Here is a 6769-nt window from a genome sequence, read left to right as displayed (position 1 = left end):
GATATTGGTCGTCTTTTCTTACCATCCTATAAGTCTTATTTAAGCCCTTACGTTAGAATCTCTTTAATATTCATAATATTTTGTTAAGAATCTGTGTTAATATTCTTTAAGCCAGTGTTAGTCTCTGTGTAAGACTTATTTCAGAGTATGAGTTGGTCGTTATTTCCATCCAATTTAATAGTCTTTGTTTACTTTAAGGCCTCGTGGTTATCAAGTAGATACAATTATTTAAACCTTATGGTTCATAGTATGTGTGTTGAGACTTTCTATTTGAAGTTGTCTGGCAGAGTCAAGAATCAGTTCTCCATCCATGGCTTCAGTCATGAGATATTTTATTTCATTTGAGCTGTGGATTGTTTTTCCATCTATAGTCTTTATCTTGAGACATTTTAAAGCTGTTGGTTATTATACTAAAACTAAGTCGTATTCTTTTTCAGAAGACTCCTAAGCCATGTGGTTACATAAGAACCTGGTTGTCGATTCATATTGTCAAGAATCATTTCCCTATAATTTTTTTTAAACCGTTGGGTCTTATATCAATACAACAAGTCGTTAGTTGTTTTCTACCATCCAACAAAAGTCTATGGCATAGACTTTCTCCAGAGACTTCAAGCTGTGTGGTTAAATAAGAATCTGTGTTAGATTCATAATCTTTGTCAGGAATCTTCAGGCAGTTTATTTCTTTAGCCGTCTTTAGGTTTTTTTTACAATCCAACAACTCTAAATTGTTTACAAGCTGTGGGACATTTCTAAGCCGTGGTTGTCTTTCTTTAGAGAGTTTCCAGAGCTGTCGTTAGTCTTTGTCAACTTTTAAGCCTTGTTGGTCATCAAACACAAAATGGGTCTTTAAGTCTACTGGTTCACGTAGTCTGTCTTATGACTTTCTAAAGATGTTTGTCATTTTCTTCATCCAACAAGTATTCTCTCAGCCATTAGTCATTTCTATTTAACTTGTGACCTTTTTTCTAAGCCTCTGGTCAATGTTTCCATCTAAACTTATCTACAAACGGACCCATATTGTCTTTGTCTAGAGTAAATAATCTCTTTTTTATTCATAATCCTTGTTAAGAATCTATGTGATACATGATTCGTTAAGCCGTTGGCAGTCTTTTCTGCCCAAAGCCATAAGTTGTTTCTGTATCAGCTCTATCTTAAGGACAAATGTTAATTCTTTTGATCCACCAAATTACAAACCATCTCAAACTTGTCTTGAGAGCCTTTTCAGACTTTGTCTCAAGTCGTTGGTCATGATACCCCGTCCAACTCATAGTATTTGTATACTTTTTAGGCCTTGTATTTATCAAGCAGACAGTTTTTTTTAACACCCTTTGGTTCATAGTCTTTGTTTCAAGACTTGAAAGCTGTTGGTCTTTTTTCCATATACGGACTTTTTTTGTCTGAGCCGCTGGTCATATTTTTTTCCATTCAGCATCATATCTATAGAAACCGACCCCTTTTGTCTTTGTCAAGAGACTTCTTGAACTCTTTTATTCCACCAAGGACCCTTTTCTAAGCAACCCCATATATTGTCTTTTGTGTAAAGGACTTTTGTTTCAGGCTTCATTTTTCTTTCCCATCAAAAAAAATCGTAAACCAACCCCATCCAAACTCAGACATCATTGTCTACTTTTTTTAAGCCTTGTGGTTCAGAGTCTTATGTCTTAAGACATCTTTGAGCAGTTGGTCTTGTTTAAGCCATTAGTCGTTGTTTATAAGCCGTGGGTCAATTTTTTTAATCATCACTATATAGATTCCAGGTATTATTTTCCATCCCCGTAACATACTTCTTTAGACATGCACTACCAACCAAAATATTCCTCACGGGACAATGTTACCCAAATTAAAAATCGGACAGAACACTACTAGTCCTAGATTAGTGCTTGCCTCTGATCTTTTTATTTGGATTTCAAAATACTATGACACTAGATGATAACCCGCGCGCATGCGCATGGTGAGTTTTTATAATAATATTTATTTATTAAATGATTTTGATATTTTGCAACACTACAATTTTTATCGATTATAAAATGACGAATACAAATCTTGGTCTCTTAAATATATTATCGTTGTTGAATAATTAACGTATTACATCTCATTTTAATTATTTTTAAGACTTCACATGCACAAAAAGAAATTAATTTTTGCGGTTGACACAAATCACCAAAACCAAATAGGCAATATCGATTGTATAATGACGAAAAGGGGTTAGGTTTTATGCTCTCGATTTGTTTACTATTTAATGTCCATAAGTGATTTCATTTTCTACCTCTATAAAATTATGCTTTTGTTCCCTCTTTGTTTCATTGATATGAGTTAAGTTTCTTTTTTTAACTTCTTCTATGAATTCAGTGAATAACATAAGTGTCAATTTAAAAAAATAGATATTTGTAAAAATTAGTTTCACTTCAGATACATATTTAAGAATCAAAATTTGAAAAAAATCACCGGCAAACTATATTAACAGTTTAGTGTTCAAATTTAATATATCAAGTTGTTATAGAACATAAGTGCATACTCAAAATATAAATGTCTGTCTAGTATATATTCACCAGCTCGATCTAAAAATCATCTAATTCAAGAACAAAACAAATTACTTATTTCACCAGTTCGGGTAATATCTGAATCCGAACAGGTAATATCCGAACCCGAATGGATATCCAAAGATAACCAAACATAAGTATATTCAACCATATATTTCTAGTTTATTTCTCTCATTTTATTCAAAATATTTGTATTAAGGATGTTTATTGCTCAAAATTAGATAATATACATATAATTATGGACAAAATCATTTGCTACTCACTTAAAATACATATCAAGCTTTTGTTTCTTGCATTAACAAAAGTTGCATCTAAAATTTCAAAACAACTACTAAATTTGTGTCTTTCTAACCTATTAATAGTTTACTCTTTTAAAAATTAGAAAACCAATTAAGTTAAAATATATTTTAAATACAAAAAAAACTTAAACAATGAATAAATTATTTTTTTTTTCAAAACTTAAATATCTGAACCTAACCCAAAATATCTGAACCCGAACATAAAATATTCGAACCCGACTCGAAATGTAGAAATACTCGAATGGGTTCTATACCTTTATACTGAGATATCCGATATGAACCCAAACGTGTATCCGAACGTCCACCCTACGATATATGATCATTTATATCTTGCTTGAACAAAAAAAACATTAAACCATTGATCACAAAATTTTCAATGTGAGACTTTTACCATTTTTAGTAATTTATAGTTGTTTTTTAAAATTCAAATATAAAATATAAGAAAACATCTAATTTTTTTTATTATATGCTTAATGTGATTGTTGAATTTCTTTTAATAGTATATAAAAAAAAAATAGAGGTTAGAAAAATTGTTATCAAATATATCTTATTCATAACCATTAATTGTCATATATATGTTAACCTTATTAGGTAATTTCGTAGCTTTTATTTGAGGAAATAAAAAATATTATTTTGTACACTACTAATTAATTTGATAGTTAGTTTAATAAAAAGCATAGTATATGTTTATATGGACCAACTTATTTTTCTAACAATTCTAATAATCATTCTCGTAATGACACGTGGCTACGAAAATATGTTGTAATGCTCCAGGATTAATATACACTAGACTTTGACCCGCGCGTCCGCGCGGATATATTTTTCAAAAATATGTTTCTATTTGTTTTTCATGTCAATAACATAAGGGTTAGGCAAAATACCTGAATCTGAAGAACTGGACCGATCTCGATCCAAAAGAGTACTGCCAAACCCAAACCGAAATTGATTAAATATCCAAATTATTCAAAATTTTGGTTCTTAGAGAACCGAAACCGAATCCGATCTGAACCGAAGTATTCCGGGTACCCGAATGTATCCGAAATAGATTTATATACTTATATATATTAATTATTTTTAGATTTAATATATATAAAACATCTAGAATATATATGATACTTTTAAGCTGGTTTAAATACTTGAAAATATATACAAATAATCAATAGTAAATTTATAAAATAGTAAAATTATACTTAAAACACCAAAATACTTAAAATAATTATTGATTCTCTATCCAAATATTTGAACTAAAGTAATTTATATGTTAAGTTTAGGTATTCTGACATATGTTATTCAAATTTGTATTTAGTATATTATTTTGTTTATAGTTTTTGAAAAATTTAAATTATATAAATATATAATGAATTTTAAAATTTTAAAAGTAATTTAAATGAGTTATCCGAACTCGAACCGAACCCGTAAAAATCCGAAGTGAACCCAAACTGAAATTTAGAAATATTAGAATGAGGCTGAAATTTTTGACCCCGGAAACCCGAAACTCAAACAGACCTGAACCGAACCCGATTAGGTACAAGATAGATAGTTTTTCATAGTATAATGGACTTCCAAAATTTCTTAAAAATATTAGCCCATTACTTTTTTTTCTCTTGATATACTGTTATCTATGTTTCCAAACAAACCTATTTTTTAAAACTACAATCTATGTTTCCAAACAAACCTCTTTTTTGAAACTGTAATCAATGTTTCCAAACAAACTTTTTTTTAAAACAATCTACTAGATTTTGACCCGCGCGGATGCGCGAAATTATTTATATTTATAATTTATGTTTTTAATAAAAATTACGGTTTATTAAAATTTTTATAAATTTTGATTCGTTTCCAGTTTTGTATTTTTTTTTGTTTGGTTCTGGTTCGGATGTGGTTTTTGGTTCAAGAAATATAGTACTTGTTCAGTTATTTTTGAATTTAAATATGGTTTGAATTTGGTTATTTTGCTTTTTGGTTTGGATCCAATAACAATGTTAGACATTCTGTTTTTAATTTAGTTATTTAAAAACTTAATTAACTGAATAAATAGTGAACAACTTTCTTAAACTGTTTCCAGAAAGATGGAAAGTAATTAATATATTCTACATATAAAAAGAGCAAAAACAAGAAATTAATAAAATAAAAATATTCATGAAAACGTTAAACTAAAAATCTGTTTAACAATATAAATCTTATTTATAATATTTTCAGTGTAAAAAATATTGTGGGTTAGGTATGATGTTGTTGCCTGTTGGTATATGATGTCTCTTCTACGAACCCCAAATAAATATTCCAAGGTCAGTAGTTCATTTATTTTCGCAACAGCCATAGTCTAAAGCTCTCTCTATGACACATCTATATATATAAAATTAGTTTTTTCTATTCTTATGACAAATGGCAAGAGGGTTTGATGACATGTGTCCCATGTATTTTTGTTTTTACATTTTAGGTCCTTCTTCTTTTACACTATTGCAATTTGGCTTTGTACTTTCTAATTGTGCACTATTATTTTTCTCGTACTAACGATTATTATGTGAAGTTTTATAATATATTTTATTAGTCAATAAAATTGGAGATGAATAAAGAAAAAATAAAAAAATAAATATAGATTTTAAATATTTTATTTATTGACAACTAAAAATAACATAATTTTTTACTTTTTTATTAATTTTCTATTATTTTATTTACAAATTATAATTTATTTTACTATTAAAAATCAGAAAATAACTAAACTAAAAAAAACCTAGAGTAAGACACATAATCTAAACTTAAATCTCCACAATCACAAAGAAAAAATAGAATACTATAGTAACACTTACTCAATAAAAGTCTGAAACACAAATGAACGCGATCAAGCACCAATCCAAAATACCAAAAAAGGATTGAGAAAGAATACTCACCGGACCAAAGTCACCACGAAGCAGGAAAACACATGAATAATGCACAACCACCAGCTAAAAGGTATGAATCACCTCACAAACAAAACAACCACATACAAGGAGCCCATGCCAACGAAGAACCACAAAGCTCTGAATAGAAGAGACCAAAGCACCAAAAGACTAACTCCACACACCTATACCAAAGAAAGCAAGAGAAGAAGAAAATCAACATAAGGGAGGGAGAATAGAAGCCAACCACAGAGAAATCTGGGCTCAAGTTTGAGATAAGAAATAATATTCCAAGCCCACAAAACATACACGAAGGAAAACACTATCCAAACCTTGAGTGGCATATATGTGAAATGGAGAGCCATCAGAGACACAACCAGCGATGAAAAGTGCAACAAGATGAGAGAACAAAGAAAGAAAAAGAGACTACACAAAATCCGCAAACTGTGGAGCCATCCTCGAGCTATGAAGAGAACATAAAAGTCAGATCACCAAAAACCAGATCTTGAAAACCAAGACTAGCAGGGACTATCAACGGCAAGCCAACTACGAGGAAGACAACTAAACTTTGATCCAACCCAAGGAGATGTAGTTCCTAACATTAGCCAAATCTAAGGAAGAAGAGGAAAAATATTGACCAGAACAGCGTACAACATCATGAGAAACAACCGCACAACTGGGAACTCATAAACCTGATCTACAACAAATATCAGATAATCTCACAAGAGAAGAAGAAGAGGAAAAACAAGAGCAACAAAGGTGAGCCTTTTCCGGTGGTGGTAAGAAACACCGCATACCGGAAATGTAAATAAATACATAGATGGTGATGGCTCAAGTCAAAATATGCGGAGACGAAAAAAACATCTTATTAGAATAATGTTCAATGTTGTTAAAAAAAGAATAATGTTAAAAAATGTGAAAATATGAAATACAATTTTGATGCTGAAACCGTTAATGTTAGAATCAACAAATGCTTAAATTCAAAGTGATTGAAATTCAATATGCTTTACATTAGAAGCTCAATTTGCAACTAACAAATACTACTATACATACAACA

Source organism: Brassica napus, chromosome C3 (genome assembly GCF_020379485.1).
Source record: "Brassica napus cultivar Da-Ae chromosome C3, Da-Ae, whole genome shotgun sequence".
In the NCBI taxonomy this organism is placed as follows: domain Eukaryota; kingdom Viridiplantae; phylum Streptophyta; class Magnoliopsida; order Brassicales; family Brassicaceae; genus Brassica; species Brassica napus.
The sequence above is the reverse complement of the archived record's forward strand: the minus strand, read 5'-3'. Positions refer to the sequence as shown.